General features: G+C 44.6%; 1 long non-coding RNA gene across 1 annotated transcript; it reads left to right on the top strand.

The window, feature by feature from the left end:
• Positions 1 to 101: 101 nt before the first annotated feature.
• LOC133975565 (uncharacterized) lies at positions 102 to 17,959 on the top strand. Its single transcript, XR_009924761.1, has 3 exons — positions 102 to 233; positions 14,030 to 14,251; positions 17,720 to 17,959. It is a non-coding gene; the product is annotated as an uncharacterized LOC133975565 (long non-coding RNA).
• The last annotated feature ends 4,431 nt before the right edge of the window (positions 17,960 to 22,390 follow it).

The following is a 22,390-nucleotide window of genomic DNA, read 5'->3' on the forward strand; positions in this document are numbered from 1 at the left end:
TTCAGCTCTGCGGAAATAAGTATCCTCTCTTTTTCTCAGACAAGTTGCCGTTGAGGTCTCTGCAGTCCTTTTGTGGAACTGTTGGTCAAAACTCTGCCCGGAGGAAGGCGAGAATGTTCTCCATTAATCTTCACGAGTGGTCCGAGACCGATTTTCTTCAGAGGCTGACGCGCACCGGACACCTCTGCGCGTCTCGCTGGCTCTCGGACATTAGTCGAATTAAACCAACTCGGGTGAGTCACCTAATTGACCGAGGCGCATTCTTTGCTCTCCTGCTGCCGTTTTACAATATCGGCATTCCGGTTAAAACGCGTTCCCTCTTATTGGCGTCCGTCCTGCAGCGGCGAGGGCGACGTGTTGAAATATTTCGATAGCGCCGAATAATCCCGCTGCCTCCTCTCGCTCCGGACATGCACCCTCACACGCACACACACACTTTATTCCTCCGCTCCCCTCCGCGCACACACACATTTCAGAGAAGGACGTGTGCAGAGAAAGGAGTCCGCTGACGGCCAGAGAGAGCGAGGGAAAGAGAGAGAGCGAGAGAGAGAGAGAGAGGTGGTAAGGTCCCAGCTCCGTGATTTTCCTAGCGCCTCTGTGGCCCATAGGGTTTCATACTGTATGGATGTGCTGCATGTTACGAGTGGCAGCGCCCCGTTTGATTGGCTCTTTGACGCTTTCGGACCAATTGTGTGGCGGCGTGGGCGTGGTTTTGACAGGTCGGGTGGAGGGGACAGACTTCAGACTTATAAAAAGGTGTTTGGGGGAAACTCAAAGGAGCTTTGCCGTGAAAACACCACCACTGCCTGAGCCCGTGTTGTGTGAATATGTCAACATCGTTACAGAAGTTGCGCTCTCGGTCGATCCCGTGCGCACTGGGGGGAGAGCGCGCGCTAGGCGAGCCACAGCCACGCCGGGGAGCCGCGGAGCTCGGTCGGCGAGATGTTGTGATTCCTGTCGGGCTGTTGACTTCCTTGTCCCGTGGTCTTCTTGTCCCACTTTTAACGTTGCGAGTGCATGTTTGAAAATACCATACATCATGATATCATATATGATTTAACCCCGGTGATATAGATATATATTTATATTTGTTTATCGGCGTTGAAAATCAGCCAACATTTCCTGTAACATCCCCGTCTGAAATCACAGCTCAGAGAAATCTGATCGGTGGACTGGACGAGGCGCCCGATGATATAAATTCATGTAATGTTAACAACAGTGTTATGACGCTAGATAATTACGATACTGTCACTTTTGTTTAATTATTTTCAGAATGATCACGAATTTTGTATTTTTACATTTTTCTTACATTGTCATCTTGGACATTTGCGCATATTCTGCTGCGAATCTTCACTCCCACTTTTTCCTCTGCTGTGTGATTCTGGGATTTGTGTCCGTGTGAGGGAAGTCCGCTGAAAACACTGTGTGGAAATGTTGTTATCGATGAAACATGAAGCACTGATGCAGCCTTTTGGACGAGAGGTGGCTATGTTATCATTTTGCCCCTGAAACCATGGCGTGAAATAAAGCCTGATCATCACACACCACATCTTTGCACGCAGAGGGCAGAGACTAGGAGGATGCGTGCACTGGTGCCTTTTCCACATCAAGTCTCCTATTAAAAACGACATGTTCAGTATCATGCCCGTCAGATAAATACACCACGCTCTCCTTGCACAACTGCCTCTGGGAAACAATTCAATTTCACTACCAGTCTGCAAAGTGACAGCTGCACAGCCCGCGCCAACTGTGCGTTATTGATAAAACAAGGCTCATTTTTATTATTTCTATCCGAGCAGTAGATTTTCGTATTTCTGTCATAACATCAAAGCACATCCAGGTCTGCAAACAGGCGCGTTTTATCACCGTGAATCCGTAAGAAAAAGACGCACATATCTGCCCTGAAACAGAAAGTAGGAGCGTGCAGTGGCTCACTTACACTATTTGGCTGAAATAATATTGCTTTTGTGCAAAGCGTCCACAAGCTGTGCGCCCCTTTACGCGCAGAGTCGGGCTGCAGTGCTCCTCAGAATGCTATTTAACCACAAATTCACGAGTAAACACGAGAGTCGTGTCCAGTCAGCCACCTTGGACAAACATTGACCATCAATTCTCAGTCAATTGTCTGTCTCCGTGGATTCTGGCGGATCTCAAAGTCCTTGAGGGCGTCCCTGCAGGGCGGGTAGTCACAAAAGAAGCAGTATTAGGCCCCATACACAGATTGTGACAATATGCTCTCCTCCTCCAACATGAATGCGTCTGCCAAGTGGTCAAATCTGTCACCATCCTTCCAATGGTGTGCTTGTAACATTTAAAAATAGTAATGGACTTGTTGGTCACTGTTTACGGAAGCCTGTATCAAGTGTGTGTGTGTGTATGTGTGCTTTGGAGCTTGAAATAATCAGAGAATGCCTTAGGGCTCGTATTGGGAGCCTCTGTGAGCATTAACCTCAATTGAATACTCATGCATGCAAGTATTAGTGAGGAGCCACTGTTGACATGTTGGGCAGGTTTCGCTCACTGCAGTTCAATTGTGGCCTATCATGATGTGAGTTATAGTATCACGGTGCCCTGTTCATCTTAGATTTTGGACGGATGCCAAGGTTTTGTCCTAGAGAAGCTACTCTTACACCTGTGGGTGTCAAAATATGTGTACATGTAACCACTAGTGTTTTTTCCATGCGGGGAAGATGCACAATTATATTCGACGTATGTGTTGCCTGTTATTGATTTGCTAGAGATAAACGAATGTGATATTTGTTGATCAGCTTCTGTAACATCTGACTGAATGACATAGCTAACCCTTTACAAGCATAAGCTGCACGGTGCTTCTTTCCAGCAGCCTCCGCGGGGCCGTCCTTCCCTCTCTTTGTGTGACTGAGGTCAGGCCTGTGTCAATTACTGGGGCTTATTCTTCTTTAAACACTCGGCCCCATTAGCAGCACATTTCAATTTAGCGGAAGGTGTCATCAAATAGGAAGCAGTGTTGACACGGCGGCAGCCTCTCAGTCTCTGCGGCCGGGCCGGGCTTCATTAGCTAAGCAAGTAGAGAATGGTCAATACACTATATAAACTTTTACAGGGTTAGGGCTCTCAGGGAGTCCGAGAGGCTATAAACAGGTCTGAGCCGAGCTGACACCGCTGATTGATGAAGCCAACTTTGTCAGCGCTTCCCTTTTATACATCGACAGAGATCACGCATATCAAAATCAAAAGGGGCAGGGTATGTGACGGGACAGGCTCTAAAATTTCTCCCCTCCACGTGTGTGGGTGGCTGGCTGCCGGCAGGTCAGGGTGACAGCTTGTGTCTTAAACTTGTCTAATATTTAAAAGTCTCATGCTGTAAACACTCCACACAATCTGCAGGAGGAGGATGTAAAATAACGTGTTATGAGACATTAGCTTAAAAGCAGCTCTTCTCATTTGGTGAACATTAAACTTGCAGCCCCCCCCTGTGATTTTATGTCTTTTGTTGTGACTCTTAACTCCCTTTACAAAACTTCGAATAATATCAATGAAGAAAACTGCATTAAGGTCATGGGTTATAAAGCCCCAATGCCCCAACTCCACACAACAGCCATGCTGTGTAGGTTCATTAAGCAAAGCTTCAAAGACATTCCTGGAATTGATCACGGAGCTGCAAGTGATGTAATGTATGCTGTCCTGTTTATTTGCAGATTGTTAATGATAAGCAAGGACAGACTTGGTGGCACCGCTCATGAATGGAGGAGATTGTCTGGTGAGAGTCGTCAGCCCTAACACGACGTGATAGGGAAAGGAAACATCACAAGATGCGTATATTCAACTAATGACTCCAGACTTCATTATGGACATCTCCACAGAAGGGGGAGATGTTCAATAATGACTTTCTAAATGCAATCCGTTTACCTGAAGGACTTAATGTGGGGCTAAAAGTGATCGGCTACAATTATATTGCCCCAAAAAGGCTGCGGATTTTGAAATGCACTTTTCAGAATCACACACATGTTTTAGTCAATTGGCTGCAGGAATGATAAACGTCTTTACCTGTTGATGAATTGTCCCTGTCAGGCATTCTTAGTCAAGTCAACCCTTGCTCTCATCAATTCCTGCAGCGGCAAGTTATAGGTATTGATGAAAAACAATTTTAGTTAATTAGGGGATGTGCTTATTGACGGCGGCCCATTGACTACAGATTGACAAGGAAAGTGGCAGCGTGCTGGGGGGACATTTGCTCCCGTGGCTGAGGTTGTTCATCAGCAGTGATGCAAGCTCATGGCTTTTAACTTAGCAGTTAAAGGAAGAGGGAATTGAAAGGCGAAGAATGGCATGTTTAGCTTTTGATCCATTATCTAAATAAGGAAATTTAGTTGCTAAGAGGCTTTATCTCTATGAACAACACGCAGAGATATGACACAGTTTAAAAAAAAACAAGCTGATTCATTCATAAAATTAAAGTTGAAATGTATGTCACAGATATAAACTCAGAATATTAAGAAAATGGACCTTGATCATAAATTAGAACTGACCTCACATGTAATTAGACAACTATTTTATATATTCACAAGGTTATTTACATTTAGGTATTTTACAAAACATGATTTGTAAATCTTAGGAGTTGTTTATAAATGAAGTTGTTTTGCATTGTCAGGAGCAGAGGCCCAGTAAACACCTGCCTAATCGTCCCTGTTAAAACAGGCTCTGCTCATTATCGCCTGTTGCTGCAGAATAGACTGAGGGCCGAACAGCTGCTTTACAAAGGGGGATTTGCACGCAGCACTTCTAGGCCGGTGTACAGGCATGCATCACCTGTAGAGCACAATGCAGAGGATTCGTCTGCTCGGCCCCGTAAACACCCGCGCGGCTTTCTCGGCAGCTACGAGCTGTACGATCAAGATGCTCGTGGTAAATGCCTCAGATGTGGACCATGTGTCAGGAGTCTTTAGCTTGCATAACGTGCCACCACCCGGCCACACAAGAGATAAGCATCTCTCCCCTTTTCTATTCTGAGCACTTGAGAATCTTCCAGAGCCCTGTTTTGCATGCAAAAAGCATGCAAAACAGGGCTCCCAACAGAAAATGGGAAGCAGAAGAATCCTCAGGTTATTTGTCATCACGTTAGCGCAATATAAATACGTTCCTGCCCTGGTTGGAAGAAGGCAATGGTGAGGGATAATTTGGGGTTTGAATCAAAAAGGGGTTTGGGTTTGCATAGTGCAGTGGGCATGCAGGGAGGCGCCCTAATGTGGGTATCTGCTGTCCATTTAGCTTCCCCGCCATTGGCACCGGCTTTGCAGTGCTTCGACTTTACGGTCTCGCAAAGTAACAAGGTTTTGCCACTGAGCCCAAACTCAAGACCCAGTGCTTTTAAGAGGAGCATGGTATAAAGCGGTGCATTCCTCCACCGAGGGAATCTTGGGCTAAGGGGTTAGGGTGGCTTCTCTCCAGAGGTTAAGTGGGATAAGTGTGTGGCTCATGTCAACCCCACTACCCCCCCAATAGTTTCTGGAAAATTTGCAATGGGGTCAGATTGGATTACTTGTGTTTTGGTATTTACATGGAGACAGAGGGCTTTGAAATGGAAAACCATAGGCGGAAAAGCAAGTGCCACGCAGTCTGAGAGGCTGGGTAAGAGAAACCAGTGCTGATTTCCACTGATGGGACGTTTGAATATATGTCTTTTATGTCTCTCCGCCCCCACAATCCCAGTTTGTACCGGGGAGTGGTGATTGGGGTAAATGGATCAAGTGCAATGCCAATCTTTAAATGTAAATCCACGCTAAGAGCCATGATAGACATTCGGTAGGAAATAAGGAGGTTTCAAGGCTTTGTGCTTATACGCTCACAGCGCTTGGCCTGTGAGGACTTTGGCTTCAAGGGAGCTCCTTAAATGCAGTTAAGGAATTTTGCAGCACAGTTATGCTACATAAACAGCAGTACACCCATCCCCAAATGACCTTGTAAAAAGTCACTGAGGTGTCAGATCCCCTCGGGGTATAGCAGCCAGGTCCTTCTGGATTAGTGCCTCGGGGAGGCCCTCATTTTTCTTGTTGGACCTCATTGCAGACCTGCTGGGAGAAGTGTTTTCAGCAGCATACTCCAGCCAGTCCCTACAGGTGCTGTGTGCAGGTCTGAGCCCATAATCCACCTATTCCAGTGCGGATTTCACTGAACCTCATCCCAGTAGGTTTCTGTTTGACTGTGTTCAGGTGAAGCAGCGGAGGAAGAAATAAAGCAGCAAAGCCTAATGAAACAAGAATCATTGTTTTACATATTTCATCACCTATTAAAGTAGCTTTAAACATGTGCTGGACTTTATAAAGGGGTACCTAATAATTTGATTCCTTTCAGAAAACTTTGGGGAATTAAATTCTTCTTTACTAATTTAACATTTGATGGAAAATCCAAGTTACTTTTAAATACAGCAAACCCAGCATGTGCTATATATGAGAGAGTGTAGGTGAATGTTGATTCTGCATGGGGAAAAAATTCTTAAAACTTTATTCACATAATTGTCATATTCTTCTCACTGTTTCTGTTAAAACAGAAAAAAAAGTGTATTTTCTGGTACTGTTTGATGGACTCCAAATCATTTTAAATATTAATTGTCTCTTACGCAGATGCTGCTTGAAGCTCAAAGTCTGTATTTCATATTTTTTTCCATGCACACTAATAAATACGTGCAACAGGTGTTAAATGTTTATGGCGAATACTTTCAGAGAGGAACCTCTTCATGTGCGTAAAACCTTTGCGCCCTGTCACAAATGTTTCTGTAACTTCTCCGGGCTCCTGTTCCCCCCCCCCCTGTCTGCTCCTGCTGAAACTTGACCTCCAGTTTCTGGGTGAATTAACGGTTTTGTCAGTAGCGAGAACAACAATTTGAAGTGTATGCGGCAAGCTCAAGCGGCGGCAAAGTTGAGTGCGGTCAATTGAATATCCCACATGCTTCTCTGTCTGCGCAAAGGATGGACCCCTCTATTAAGAGTTAAAGCCATTACACCTTGTTAATGTTTGCACAAAACTCTTGAGTCCTACGTGAAGATGTTTGGAGAAGGTTTTTACATTTTTTTCCTGGAATAGAATAACCAAAAAAAAGAAGATATTTGAATGAATGCTGTACTTGTATTAGTATTTGGAAATACTTTTACACTTTTAAGAATAATTCATTAACTTGTTTCTCTGCAGCCACTTTGTGACTTACAAAATTAAAGTATAATTTTATTTTGCACCTTTGAGGAAAAATGTATTTTAATCTATCCATTTGTTGCAGAAATGTAAATTTCAATGTTGGACTTAAATCTGAATTTGAGCCAGCAAATTAATAATGTTTGAATTGCCTGTGTGTTTACACTGGAGGCAGATTAACTTCAAGTTAAGTCTCTTTGCTTCGTGTTGTGCGTCAACAGGTTTATGTGGGTTGGTGCACACATATATGAATGGGGTGTGTTCATTTAAAAAAAATATATATATATACTCAACTGTATTTCCAGTTCGCCTAATAGTCTATTATGTTTGACATAAAACTACCAGTTCGCCATTTTATACTCTGCACCCAGCTATATCCGCAGAAGTGGAATAAAAAACCTCTTTCTTTAGATCCATTATGAGTTAAAGACAGATTTGGACCCACCTTTTTTCCTTTCATTTTTTATTAACTGTTTGCCCTCTCTGGGTTTTTTTGATGTTCAAATTGCAAGTCGTCAGAGACTTGTGACATTTTGAAATACGAGACCACGGTCGCATTTACTAAGTCAGACAATACACGAAAACCACATGAAAATCAAAATAAGTATGATGCGGTTAGGAGCCGTGCTTTCATTTGCTGAAGTACAGATGTTTTGCATAAGAGACATTTTTGGAAGGGGGTAATGATGGGGAGTATTTGAACGTAAGTTGAACCTGGTTGGCTTAACTCAGCCTATAGGATTCTACAGTAAACTGGAATAAAGCGCGAGAGAGGCGGAATCTGTGCAACAGTAGCTTGAAGTAGTCCACGCATGTTTTCCGACGTAAAAAAAAGAGGCCTGTGTCCCGTTGAAGGTCATATATGTTTATAGGCGCCTTCTTAACTTAATTTTAATCCAGTGTAACATTTAAAAGTGGATTAAGCAGGTTATTTCCACAGCAGTCGTGTGAGGATGTAGTTAAAACTGTGCGTAAAATCGCGTAAAAAGAGGATTTATTTTTCAAACCTGCAGTAGATGCTCTTAACACCTGTTGCGTTTACCTCTATATGTTAATTCAATATTGGTTTTAAAGTTTGTTAATTGTGACTCATTATAAATGTTCCATTTGTGTGACTGCGCGCTGAAATCCCAACACATCCCTGCAGTGCACACACCGAGTGGACACAAGCACCCACCACGCAACCAACCAATTAAAATACGATTAGGAAACATCTTAGTTTTCCAACCGAGGGCAGTGAAAAAGCCTGTAACCTTTCCTCGCTGAGGTCATCCACCTAATAAGATCCATTGCCTATAGTGAAGCCGCAGACCTTCACAAATGCTCCTGGCGACCGAGTGTGGCCCCAGAGACCTTTGGCATACATGGCGGTTTAATTGGTCACTGTATTTATGAATAAGGTGGGATTCCAGTTAATTAGTGGAGAAGTGAATATGATTGAACATTATACGATTTGCTCCCGGCCCCCGGTTTGTTAGCGCGGATTTGGGATGGATCAGCTTTTGTGCGCGACAAATGAGAAGTGAGTAGCGTGGTGCCGATGCACAGTGTCGTTTTGTGGACTGGCGACAGTCTCGATTCATGGGAAAAACTTAAAGGAGACCCGCGTTATCACAGGACCTCATTATCTCATGTCTGCAACCATCCTTTGGGAGCAATCCCTAATCAAGAGTGGCACAGACCTACTTTGTGGAACTCTGGTATAATAGCCCCTCTCTCTCCCTCGCTCGCTCTCGCACTACAAACACACACACTTTGCGTGACGTGGGGTGCCGCATGACAATGTGGCAATGTGATCGTGGAATGGGTCTATACTCGAATCACCTTTTTGGCATGAAAAAAATGTTTGCAATAATTGCACCCGCGAGTTTTCACACATGGATGCCCAAACACTGTCACAGCTCATAGACCTACACATGAAGCGGGATTAATATGGTTATTTATTATTAATAGCAACGCTAAATGCTGTATATTCTTTATAGGAATAAGGAGTTTTCCAAAAGCTTCATTGTGCCATTAAAAAAAATAATTGTAATAAGTTTTTTAAGTTTCTTGGAAATAAGTTAAATTACTGGTTAAGTAATACAAATAGATTTTTCATTTTACGCACGGGGCTTCACTTCTTGCTTTTCTTATTTAGTTAAATCAAATTGTTTTTTTACTCCTCAAACCGTCACTTTTGTATTGTCTGTTGTCTTTTCCCTGCACAATTTAAGTGCATGACAGTGACAACACACACACACGCACACACACACACACACACACCTCCGGGGGAGTTCCTTTGCCTCGCGCACACAGCCCACGAGACGGGAGAAGTGGTTCATTTACTTGACCATAAACCATTTATTTACCTTCAGGTGAGTGTCGCGGTGAGTGCGCGTGTAAAGATCGCAGGAGAGATTTACACCTGTCTCTCGTGCTCAAATAGAAGCAGCAGCCTGCAGCCTGCAGAGATGGACGCTGGAGCCAGCTTGTCTGGGGCTCTGCTAGACAACCCCCCCCAACCCACCCCTCCGCACACCACCTCTACCCCCAACCCCCTCCTCCTCCTGCTCCTCCTCCTCCTCCTCCTCCACCACCACCACTGTGGATTAAAACAACATCATAAAAAATGACCATCAACGTGCGCACTGTAAACAGATTATTCTCCTCGGCGCCTGGCGCACAAACTCAACGCTGCAAGGGCGAGACGCGCGTCCTGCAGCAGCAGCAGCAGCAGCCATGTGTTTCCAGCAGCTACACGGTGGCTGCAGTGCTCGGTCATCCTTCTTTCCCCCCCCCCCCCCCCCGGACATTTACGCACACACACACACCCACACACACAATTCTCAGGACACTTCCCGGTCATGTAAATACTGACTTCTTACAGGGAGGCTGCACAGGGAGAAGAGGAGTCACAGTCCCCACAGAGCTTATGCGCCAGGAAAGTTTTGTACTCGGATTCTTTAAAAAAACTAATTGGTACAAAATATCACATGCAAGCGTGAACTTGAAAACGCCGAATGTACTCTCTCTGCGTGACCTACATTATAAATAAACTGCACGAAGTATGGACCAACTTCACGTGACCCCTATTTTACCTGCCGCTTCGGTCCTTCTCATAACTGATGAGCGTTGTCCATTAGAAACTCTGCTTTTATGACTGTCGTTACAGTTAAGGAGGCCCATGGCTGTTTCAACATGTTGAAGTGGCCTCGCAACACTGTTGTCTCTCCCCCCCCCCCCCCCCCCCCCCCCCCCCCCCCGGAGTAAGGTGCGTGTGTAAAGTCTGCTCCACAGCCTCTCAACCTGGTGAAATCAATTCATCACATTAGGAGCAGAGACGCGTGTCATCATTTCTTCATTGCTCCATGATAATCAGCCCGGAGATCTCAATTTTCGGTCTTGTCCTGCAGCATTCTCCACCGCGCTCCGGGCCCCCCACTCCTAACGTGGATGTGTCTGTACTTTCTCCTGCGTTTAAAGCGCCTGGTGTCTTTTTTTCACATGCATATAGCAGCAGGTATTAAAGCCTGTAGGTTTCAACAAGTTACCCTTTAATTAAAATTGTTTTCATGATTTTATTCTGAGGTCATCATGGTCCTCAGGTGGATTAATTAAAGTGTTGGCCACTTTTATTTACAAACAGTAGTATAATAGTTAAAATACTCCCGTTTACCTATGTTGAGATAAAAATAACTCAAATTCAAAATAATACAAAGATTTCATGGACAAAATGTTTTTGGGGAACAAAATCAACAGGAGACCGAGAAGAACAACAGCACACAATTAAAAATGTCTACTCAAAATAGAAACTCTTCAAAAGCCCGTGTCAGTTGCAAGGACACACAAACACACACACGCACACACACACACACACACACACATTGGTAACTCTGTTGGCCTGAGAACAGTCAGGGTGTCTAGTGGTCAGCCAGTGAATTTCATGCCCTATTGATGAGAGTAAGCCCCCCGAGGGAGTTCACTCTCACACTGTTACATCGGCAGAGTGGAGGGTTCTGCCTGATTCCTACAAATTAAAGGCTGTCAACGTCCACATTAAACTCGGTTCTTCCGCCAGTATCCCCGGATTTTATGTTGAATTTTCTAGTTTGTTCAACTGAGTTGTAGCTTCTCTGTGTAACCTCTTTTTCTGGCCTGTATTTTCTTGTTTTACGTGGGGACTGCTCGCACTCACAGATAGAAACGTTTGCCCCCGATGCTTTATTTTTGAAATATGGGCCTAGACACAAAATGGGTCACGGGCCCCCTTTTTAGTGGCTCTTTGTGTGACAGCGTTTGGATGAGCCTGGGTCACGGAGGCCAGAGTGATTCCATTCAAATTTGGTCTGAGGTTTACAATCGTGACTTATTGTGACCCATTTAATCGTTTATTTCACTTAATGTCATTTAGATAATTTAGGTCTGGTTTGTGCCCCTCAAACGTAAAACAATGGTTTGCTTTTCATTGAATCCAAAGAGAAAACTCCCTGTTCAAACACACTGAATAAGCATGATTGATTATTTGCTGAGTGAGCAGGCATAGGTCACGATTATTAGTCTCCTCTGGTAATGGAGGAGCTTTTAGCTTAAATACCGATATGTGGACGTCGCAAACTGTAAATTATCCTGGGAGTTTCAAACTTGGTTTTTGTTGTGAAATCTTCAATAACGGTTTAATAGTTCTATCAATACAAATGCATCCCTCCGTCTACTGACAGCTAATGGATAAATTCAAAAAGTACGCCCCTTCTCATTTTCTTTTTTACTTCTATCAGTGACTCATTCAATCATGCAACTCAGCCTTTGACATGTGTATGTTATTCTGAGAGGGGGGGAGGTTGGTGGCCCGCGTGCAGCTCAGAAAATTGTAAAAGGAAGCCTCCCATCTAGTGCGGCCATAAGGGAATACAGAGAGGGAGGCGGCGGGAGTAAATCGAGAGCGGTGATTTCCAAAATGGCTCGCCATTGAATGACAATAGCCAGGCCCCTCGGCTTGTCTCTTTTTTTTCTTTCACTGCAGACTACAAAAAACTAACATAATAAAAGGGGGCATTGAAAATTACCAAATGTGATTTATTCTGATTTGAACAAATCACTTGTGATGTAAATATGGCAGGAGGGGGGATATCAATAGTAACCGTATTTTCTAGTTGTCCGAATTGGTGCCTTCTTTGTTCTTTGAGTTTCCTTGTGGCCAAAAACAGGGTTCTTGGGGGGGGGGGGGACCATCAGTGAATATTTTGCAACTGCTGCTTCTTCCCTGTGGAATACCTGACATTTTGTCAGTGAGCGTATCTACACAGAAGTTCATATTTATTCTGGTAGATAGCATTTGTTTAAATGCATCATTCAAGCATTGTAAGGAAGAACTGTTAGAATGACACAGCTTTGGGAGAGTTTTGAAGAAATGAACTGTGTGAAATGGCCCAGAACACGACATATAAAGAGCTGGGTAACTTTAATATTCTTAATTATTGTTTAATTTAATATGAGTTAATTTTAATAATAAGTGTCTTAACGTTGATTATTGTCACTGAATTAGATTAATCTGCTAAACAATTTACAGCAGAAGAGAGAGTATTCTCCACGTCACGTCATTTCTTCACTGCCAGTATATTTTTAAATGTTATAAGAGATTTTGTCCAATTTCTTATTTTCAGTGTCGGTGTTTCCACTTCAACAATAATTTCATCATTCCTCTAAAATACGGCAGAGTCGGTGAGCAGCCCTACATATTCTCTCATCCGTCAAGGAAGATGGGAGGGGGGCAGGGGGAGAGAGATTTTTTCAATAAATAATTCACCACTGATAGCCAGCCCTAATGCTTACATGAACAAATCTCTCAGTTACAGCCATCTTGGGAGTAAGCCAGTCCGAGAGCATACTTAATAAACAAATACAGGGCCTGACAGGCTCTGGTTTCACCGATGTCTCTCTGCGAGGAGAGTATTTGAAGACAGTCGGTGAAACGACATCCTTTCCGCGGGTGAAGGTTTAGGGGTCAGGTGTGGGTTATTGCTGCAGTGGTCTCGTTGCATTGTTACTGCTGATCCTCTGGATGGATTTATTGTCTGTTTTACACGAGGCGTAATTTCAATCCCCAAAATGTTTACGATCTGTCACCGTTTAGCAGGAGTTAAATTACAAAGGACTGTATCGAAACAATGCATAAAATACTAATGAAGAAATAATCTCATTTATGGACAAGGGAATATCTCATCTGAGCGGAGGAATCAGCTCTTTGATCATGTTGCCCTTTGTGTCCACTGCTCGGACCAGGGCTGAGTCAGTATATCACAGCCTTATATCGACCACATGTTTGCTGGGACCAGAAACACGATCCAGACATGACTCCTCCAACCCAGCCCTTTGGGTGAAGTATGTGTGTCTGTGTGTATGTGTGTCTGTGTGTGTGTGTATGTGTGTGTGTGTGTATGTCTGTGCAACATCTTCTCACGGAAGTGTTCTTGTCATACACTACAAGCAGACACCACCTTATTTTTTTTTTGTTGCACTACAATGGATTCGTTTTTCAGTATTTTGGGCTTATGGTTAACATCATTTTTTTTTCTTTCGCCCATGGGTTAATTTCCGCTACATCCTGCTTGAGCCAACATGGTCCACAACAATTTGTTCATTAGGTATAGATAGGAAACATGGTATTGAGTTTTTTTTTACAAATAAGTAAAGATTTGCTGTGTGTGTTTGTGTGCACATCAGGTCTGTGAGTGGACATAGTCGTTGGCCAGCTAGGTTGCTTCTCTGTGCGTCTGCTTCAAGAGTATCCACATGAAATATTCAAGGTCCAGTGAAAATTGATCTGCTCATCCGAAGTCTGTTTCTCTTTCTCTCTCTCCCTCGTTCTCTCTCTCTCTCTGACCAGATCCCCGTGGAGCTGCCTCGAAGAAGGATGCTAATATCACATATCAGTTAGATGACCAAGTTCAGGGCCTGCACAACTGCTGCAGCTCCAGCGCCGGAGCTTGGATCAATGGAATACTGCTGGGGATACTCTGGACCACACCCACATACTGATTAGACCCTCTGATTGGATATCACATGGATGTCTTGACCACTGCCATGGCTTTCATGCAAATTGATAAAGGTAATTTAAGTCCCTTAAAGAGAAATTTGATTTGCGTTAAGAGGCTCTGCTACTTTTCCCTTAATGTAAAAATGGTTGTGATTAATAGCCTGGGAGAAATATTATCAAGTGTAACGGTTTAATGTATCTCCTCAACTCAATTAGTGGTGCTGCTGTTTGTCATCTGAGTTTATTTTAGGCAAGGGAAAGCTGATGTCTTCCATATACCCTCCACTCGAAATTGGAAGCTGTCCTTGACTTTAGTCTATTACCATGAATCTGAAAATACAGACTCAAAACACACACACACAGAAACTAAATTGTTATCAGCAAACAATCCCCGCTATACCATTGTATCCACCTACCCTGGCTGTGGCTGTTACGTGCTCCCCTAAATGTCTGCGACACTCCACCTCACCTTCTCTAGAGCGGCACAGCTCTGCAACCTGACTAAAGGAAAAACAATCTGCGGAAGCCGGGAACAATCCTAGTCAGGCTCCAGCAGGCTGCCATAAAACCGAGGGGCTGCCTCTCCAGCCTCTCCCTCATGCCTTCAACTCTAAGTCTATGGGCTGATGAAAGATCAATGGGCCGACTGGGCAGCCGCTGCTGTGCCTGCTGTCCGCCACTGCACCGGGAAGCGAGCCAATTACAAAACACCAGAGGAAAAAAATGGGAAAAGCCTCAGTCTTTATGAATGCAAACTGACTGATTAGTGAAATTGTTGTGTGTCTGTTTGTGTGTGTGTGTGTGTGTGTGTGTGTGTGTTTTCCCTTTATCTCATCTGTGCTGAGTCCAGCCTCGTTGCAGCAGCTAGACTTACTTTTTGAGAAATGTTGAACGTTTCCAGCCCGTGGATCATATTCCAAACTCATTTTAACCCCGATCTCTCCCTACATCCCCCCACCTTCCCTATACCTCACCCTCTTAAACACCCCTTTAACCCTTCGCCCCCCGCCTCCAGGAGCCTCGCTCCAGATCTGTACCAGCTAACCAGCCCTCTGGATCTCCAGCCGGAGTAATGGGGGTTGGCGCTGGGGCTTGGTGCAAACACGCAGCAGCAGACAAACAAATCATGTTAAGTCTCTGCTGCCACGGCTGGCAACACACTCAAAGGGGAGCCGGTGCCCTGCCAGGGAGGAGGGTGCACCCATTTTCCCAGGGAGGGGGTGAGGGCGAGGGTGAACACGAGGGAGGGCGGCGTGGAGGGGGAGGCCTGGTCCTTATCGAGCCCGGATCACAGACACCTCTGCCCCTCCTGGCAGGAATGCACACGGGCCCTGTGGGAGGAGAGAGGGAGAAGAGAGAAGGAGGAGGATACGAGCAGACATGAAGAGGGGAAGTAAAAAAAGGAGAAGAAAAGGGCGAGCGAGGGAAAGTGAGAGACCAAATGAAGGAAGGAGACGGAAGCCCGGAGAGAGAGAGGGAGAGGGAGAAAGACCTGCCCAGCTTAACAGAGCACACAGACAAAAACACAGCAATCGCAGCACTCAACACACTCTCACTGGGTTGAGAGCACCAGTGGGAGAGCACATAGGAAAACAAACTGGGGCAATAGGCCGCTCACCATCCTCACCATGCTGCTGTGGTTCTCATTACCTCGGTTCAATCACAGCTCTAATGCAACGTGTGTCACTGATGACAGACGACCAGACATCCAAGGTGTTAAACTCCAGAGTCATTCAGACGTCCTCGTTCTCAGGTTGCTCTTTTTGTTCTTTGTCGTTTTTCAAAATTAAACTCTGGCTCTGTTTCAAATGAACGCTGACCGAGGAGGCCTTAGTCCGTGTTCCTCTTCCCCCCCCGAAGACAATCATGGAAAGCGGGCTGATAAAATATCAATCCCTCAATTATCGGATTGTGTGATATTCCCGCTCGTCTCCTGGGACAGTGACATTTCCCCTTAAAGCCCATGGAGAGTTACTGTAATTGTGATCTTAACGTGACATTCCTTCCTGCTGGCTGAGAGCTCTCTGCGGTCGTGTGTCGGGAGGCAAAGAACAGCTCTTGTCAGGTGCAGATCGGGGTTCAGGGGTTCATTCGCAGTTCACGCCATAGCATTCCATGCAATCTTTGCATTTCCGTACACCCTCACTCTCGTCCCCCTCCTTTGCTTTATCGTACAGTTCCGAAATATCTACAAACAGTTGTTCCTTCCCTGTTGACATAATTTGCCCTTCAGTTAGAAATGTGGGGAGCTTTGACATGCTGTATACTCTGCATGCTTTGCCGAGCACCCGGGAGCCATGACGGAGATCTTAGCCACAGCACAATGTATGCACTGTAACTCCTGTGTGCTGATCGCCAAGTGTCTCTGAAACGCTGCGATGTGCAAGAAAAACATACAAACACAAACTCCTCCGGCAAACGTGACACCAGAGCAGCTCGGAAATCAGCCTTTTTCAGACTCGAGTGAGTTGAACGCTGCAGAAAGCCTGGTTTTATCGAAGGTTTTTACAAAGAGAAGAGACACACAGACAGACAAGTCCTTTATTCATCCAGGCATAAAGTCAATTAAGGGATCAACACAATAATGGAATTGAATCCTGTCACATAAAGGTGCCACTCGTGAATGACAGGAAAATTAGCCTATGACAATGGGTAGTTGTATCAACAAGATTAGATAAAGAATGAGAGGATTTTAAATATTTGTTACGGCGGGACCTTTATAGTCAAATAGCAAAATACATTTTGAATCGGCCAAAATGTTCATGACAATAGCTTCATGGTTTATTAGCTCTCCTTAGCAAACATTAATTATTAAACATGATCGATTTCCAATAGTCTGAATTATTCTCTGAATTACATTGAATCAAACAAGATAAATAAATGACTGTAGAATTCTATACATGTGTTTAATATATATTTTGTGTGTGTGTGTGTGTGTGTGTGTGTGTGTGTGTGAGTATGTATATATATTTGAAATAATTAATTATTCTTATCCTCTTGTTAAAACTGTAGCATTCTTAAAACTGAATATATACATAAGTTTGTGTATTATATTAACAAGGTGCAATTGTTTTGGAACAACCTATAACAATGCTTGTACTTGTTTAAGTTTGATATCCATTGAAATCTGCTCTGTTGCTCATTGAGTTATAAAAAGCATCTCAGTGTAATCCAATAACAGAAATGTTTCTTTTCTCAGGCTTTTTATTCTATTCCCCGTCTAAGCAAAAGAGCCCAACCCAGTTCCATGTGTTTGTCTGATCGGAGTAGCAGCGAGGCTAACTTATTGCTAGCACATGTGACCGGGTGAGCGTGGGTTTGGGCCACGGCCTATCACACAGTATCCCCTTGCCTATCACGGTCAGCCCCCCTCAGATGGATCTCAACCTTCATTAATGCAGGCCCACGGCAAACGCTTGTCTCCACATGTTAGCACACATCTGGCCTATTTTGAATGTTGTTGTTCCCCCTTCCCTCTCTTAAACCTTCTCTTGTCCTCTACCTTTTTTTTTTCTTTTTCTCTCCTGGTTTTTCCAAAAGGGGCGACTCACCGTCGAGTCATTTCTGGAGCAGAGGAAGTGGTGCCGGTGTTGTTGTGGCGAGGGGACTTCAAAGAGGCTGGGACATCAGTCACGAGCGAGCAGAGGGCAGAACCTGGTCAATGGCAGGGATTTGTCGTCTAATAACCCCTCTGGGGGACTTCAGGTCTAATTTCAGAGGCGCTGAAAGTAGGAGTTTGTGAACGATGCCATATCCTCCTTTGCTGACACATGTTTTTTCCATTACACAGAAGCTAATTGTGATGATAATGGGAGAGAGTGAATAAATTTGTGTTTTTTTTAAAGTTGTCATTTTTCTCCAGATTTGAATCTCCCTGATCATTAGCGGATTCTGACATGCTGTAAGTAAACATTGTTCAGTCACGTCCTTACTTTCATAAATTAAACCACACGACTTAGTCTAGCCTGGTGATGATGTCATCCAGGGATAACCTATCGGGTAATACAGCTGGGCAGTAACTCCAGTTCACTTACATATTGATGTCTCCCTCTCCTTGTCTCTCCATCAGCAATATATTTAATGGTCACATTCGGTGCTTATTCAGCACACGAAAAACGAGAGCAAGGTAAACATGCCAACCTGAGAGCGCAAGACATTAGTCTCGTAGCTTGAAATAACTGGCCTGCATTTAATGAGACGTACGTAAGCTGAGAGGGGGGGGGGGGGGGGGGGGGGGGGACATTTGTTTTGTTCCTGACCGCATGTGCTGCATTAACTGAGAGAACGGTGAAGTTCCCTGACGTCGGGGCGGCGCCGTGTTCCAACAGCCATCGATACAAGCTTGTGATCTGTAGCCGTTGTCAGTCGGGAGGTCGTTAAAAGAAAATGCACATTTAATGGCTTGATCCATTGTGATTGGAGTGGTTAACTGATGATCTGGTTGTAAATTTCTGTCTCATGGCTGTCACTGTCCCTCCTCCCCTCCTTTCATCGTTCTCTCCGTTTATCCTCTCTGCTCTCGCTCAACCCTTCGCTCTCCGTGTTCTCTAACTAGAATTTGTGTCTCTTGCCCCCCCGTGATCCGTCCCCTCTCTTATCGATTGGAAAGTGAAACGCAGTGGCGATCTTGAAACGTTCACAGTTGAAACCCATCTAATTGCCCAGTTGAAATCCATCTCGTGAAATTATTCACAGTGATTTGCGGGGAACCGTTTGTACTGGCTGCCGACCAACACCCCAGTCTCGGAGAACGCCAGATTGACGTGACGCTTGGATGCCGCCGCTGGGTGCAGATGTGCCGCCTAATCGCAGCTCCCGCCATGCGGAAACTATTCTTTTCAGACCATTTCAAAGCATCTGTGATAGGTGTCAGTGCGAGGTTAACCCAACTTCGAAATGCACGTCCTGCTTCCAGTCCTCACCGCTGAATGGATCGCAGAGGGCAGTGTGCCCTCGGAGGAGAAGAGAGGTGAAAAAAGTATCAAGAGTATCACAAGCGTGGTCATGGCTCACAATGGTGCGCTAGTGTCTGCCTCACCTTTGACATGAGGGAAAGAATTAAGAAAACTAGGTTGTATTGCAAATTGTGAAAATCATTTTGACCTCAGTGGTTCTTGGTAAAAGACTCTAGCTTGAAACCATATGCCAGTAGTTCATTTTTTAAATTGCAAAATGGGTCTAATCCTGTTAACGGTTAAACGTAAGCGAGGATAGAAAACAGAGAACAGAGCGTATTACTCTGTCTTGAGCCGATTTGAATGCTTTCTGGGAAGGTATTGATTTAGTCAATTGCAGTAGTTAATGGTGTCTGTAGATGCTAATTGAAACCTAGAAAAGAAAGTATAAGGTTTCATGCAGCAATAACAGAGTAAGCTAAACAGCGGTGAATGATGTGCTTCTAGTAAAACAGCAGCTGCAGTTTAAAGGCTGAAATCAATGGTGTCTTCACAGAGACACCGAATCGGTGAGTGGTGAGAGAAGAGCACAGGGGCTTCATCAGTGGACGGACCTGATTGTCCATTTCTGGAAAGTTTTCTGTCTCTGGCCACATTACATCTGTTCCTTTTAGCAGCGGTAAGCTTATTAAGATAAGAGCCTTGTCTTGCATGTGTGGTGAACACAAGCTGCACAGAGAGATGGTAAACAATCTCCTCAGTCCCTAAATCTGTCTGTAATGATCTCTGATGATCTGTGAGAATTTGTTTTGGACAATTGAAGCAGTTTTGGCTCAGGTCCTGCTGAATTTCTTGCCAATGTTGTCCCCCTTGTTTGACTGTAAGCAAAATTACATATTAACCTGTGGATGGATGGAAGCTCGGCGAAGGGATGAAGTGTGCGTCAAGGAAGAACCCATTTAATTTTGGAGAGGATCTGGATCAGGGGGCTTTCTTCTTCAGTCTTTAACATTGTGAGATTTTCAACATTTTCCTCAATTCCTCAGAGAACAATGTATCCTGATGAATATAATCAGGCGGACTGATATTCATGAGTGTGTACAATTTGGTGTGGATCCAAGTAAAAGAGAAAATCTGGATCTACTAAATTTAAACTCTATTCTAGTCTTTGTCTTTTTCAATATGTTTGTTCTATCCTGTCACGTTTGTCTTCCATAGTTTATCATAATTAAAACGACAATATTAATTATGCTTATTTAACCCAATTATAGTTTTGTTTCTTTTTGTGAGAAGACCCATAAGACTCGTACTTGCATTGAGCGTGTTGTCCTTTTTTGTGTGTGTGTATTCATACATATACTGTATAGGTGTGTGTGTGTGTTTGTGTGTGTGTGTGAGGCGGCGTGCAGCCCTGTCTGGCCGGCCATGGCCACATCTGTTTGTCATGTTAGCACTTAAGCGCCTGCTGGAGCCACAATCCTAAGTGGAGACAGAGTCCTCTCTCCCACTCTCTCCATCCTCCCTTTCTCCTAATTACATTTGTTCATTAATCCATTTTCTGCCCACTTCTCTTTCTTGTTTATGTTCTTGCTCCGCTGGGCTTTTGCCTCCTCGGACCGGCAGACAGTGACCTTTAAGGAGATGCCAAAAGACTCTGTAAGACAATGTTACCCCTTCACCCTTTCACCACACGTGCACATAGACTTGCGCGCACACACACATACACACACACACACACACACACACACACACTTCCACCCACCCACGCACCCAGTCCCGTCTTGGCCCCTCAGTATCCCCTCAGGCCATCTCCTTCAGAGAGGCTAATGGAGTTAGCCTAATGTCTGCACAGCGCCAGTCATAAAACTGATTTGAGGCTAAAGGCTTGGTGCCGAGACCACCACTCTGCCTACAAAAAGGAGAGATGTGAGTGAGATGTTAAAAGAGAGCGAGTGTATCTTTAGAGGCAAAGAGGTTGGGGTGGCGGTGGCGGCAGTACGGGGCAGGCTGGCGTAACTAAGGCAACTGCAGACAATCTAATTGGTATTGACATCCTTGTCTCGGAGGAAATTTGACATCTAAGGGCAAATCATTCTATTTAGTCTATTTAGTCGCCTGAATAGTCTCCAAGGCGGGGCCTGAGGAGCACAATCACGCTGGAGCGTTGTTCTGGTCCTCATATCTGGGCCAGCTCTGCCACGCAGCAATCGATCCTAATCCGATCGGGGGAGGGGAGCAGGATAAGCGGCACGGGGAGAAAAAAATGAAAATAAAATCAAAAGCTCTGTTGGGGTAATATTTAACAAGAGGGAGTACAATTGGTCTGTGCCGGGGCGGCAGGCTGTAATGCACTTGTGCTGCTGTAGCATGGTTAATGTATAGAAAAGCTCGGGAGTAATGGCTCTTCAGCCAAGGTGGCCGGGCTTCAAAGAAATCTGCTTGTTTAGCTAAAAGACCGGCAGGCTGGGCCGCCAAAGACCTTCATTCTGTTAGAGCATCAAATATGGCCCCCGCTCAGGACACACAGACACCCTGATTTTATTATCCTCACTCCCCTGAGAAACTCATCTCATCCCTCTTTTTGTTTGTGTGACTGACCATCAACGTGAGAGGGTGAAGTGGTGCTGTCCATCAGAAGGCACACACGCTGCCTTTTCCCGGGTCAAAGAGGAGAAAGGGTATCTGTGGTGTCTTCACACTCCGACAGCAGTGGATGCAACATTTAGTAATGCACCAAACTCACAAGACAAATTGTATAATAGCTTTTTTTCTCAAAACAACTTTTTTATTGTGTCTCCAGCTGTATTTTGGAGATCAAATCCCTTCTGTTTACAGCTCATCCACAAACTCTCTCGACATCTTTATCGGTGTCTTCTTTGTGTGTAGCATCGCTTTTTTCCCCCGGAGGTATTTGTTTTGATTTAGTTTCTTTAAATTGTTTTACATCAGTCATGTCAGAAGCATCATCATTCCCCTGCTCTGTTCTCTCGGATTCTACCGTCTTAATGCAGACGCTTCACTGAAGTGCCAGGCGGAGAAAGTCTTCAGATAATTGGGAGCCTCTCACTCAGACGTTTGCGTCCACACATGCACTTCCTCTGGAGAATGTGTGTAGAATCTCTTGAGTTCAATGCATTTCTGAAAGCAGCTTTATTGTGTTCTGTTCTGTGTCTGTATCCCTAAAAGCAAAGCCTTTTCTAAAACAACATGCATACAATAAACTCCACATCAGAAATGTTTACAAGATGAAAGTATAGGTTCAGGGTTATCTTTATGGCATCTGAAGTACAAAGTCCTTTCCCCAGAATACAGTCCC

This window comes from Platichthys flesus, chromosome 19 (assembly GCF_949316205.1).
Source record: "Platichthys flesus chromosome 19, fPlaFle2.1, whole genome shotgun sequence".
NCBI classification, from domain to species: Eukaryota; Metazoa; Chordata; class Actinopteri; order Pleuronectiformes; family Pleuronectidae; genus Platichthys; species Platichthys flesus.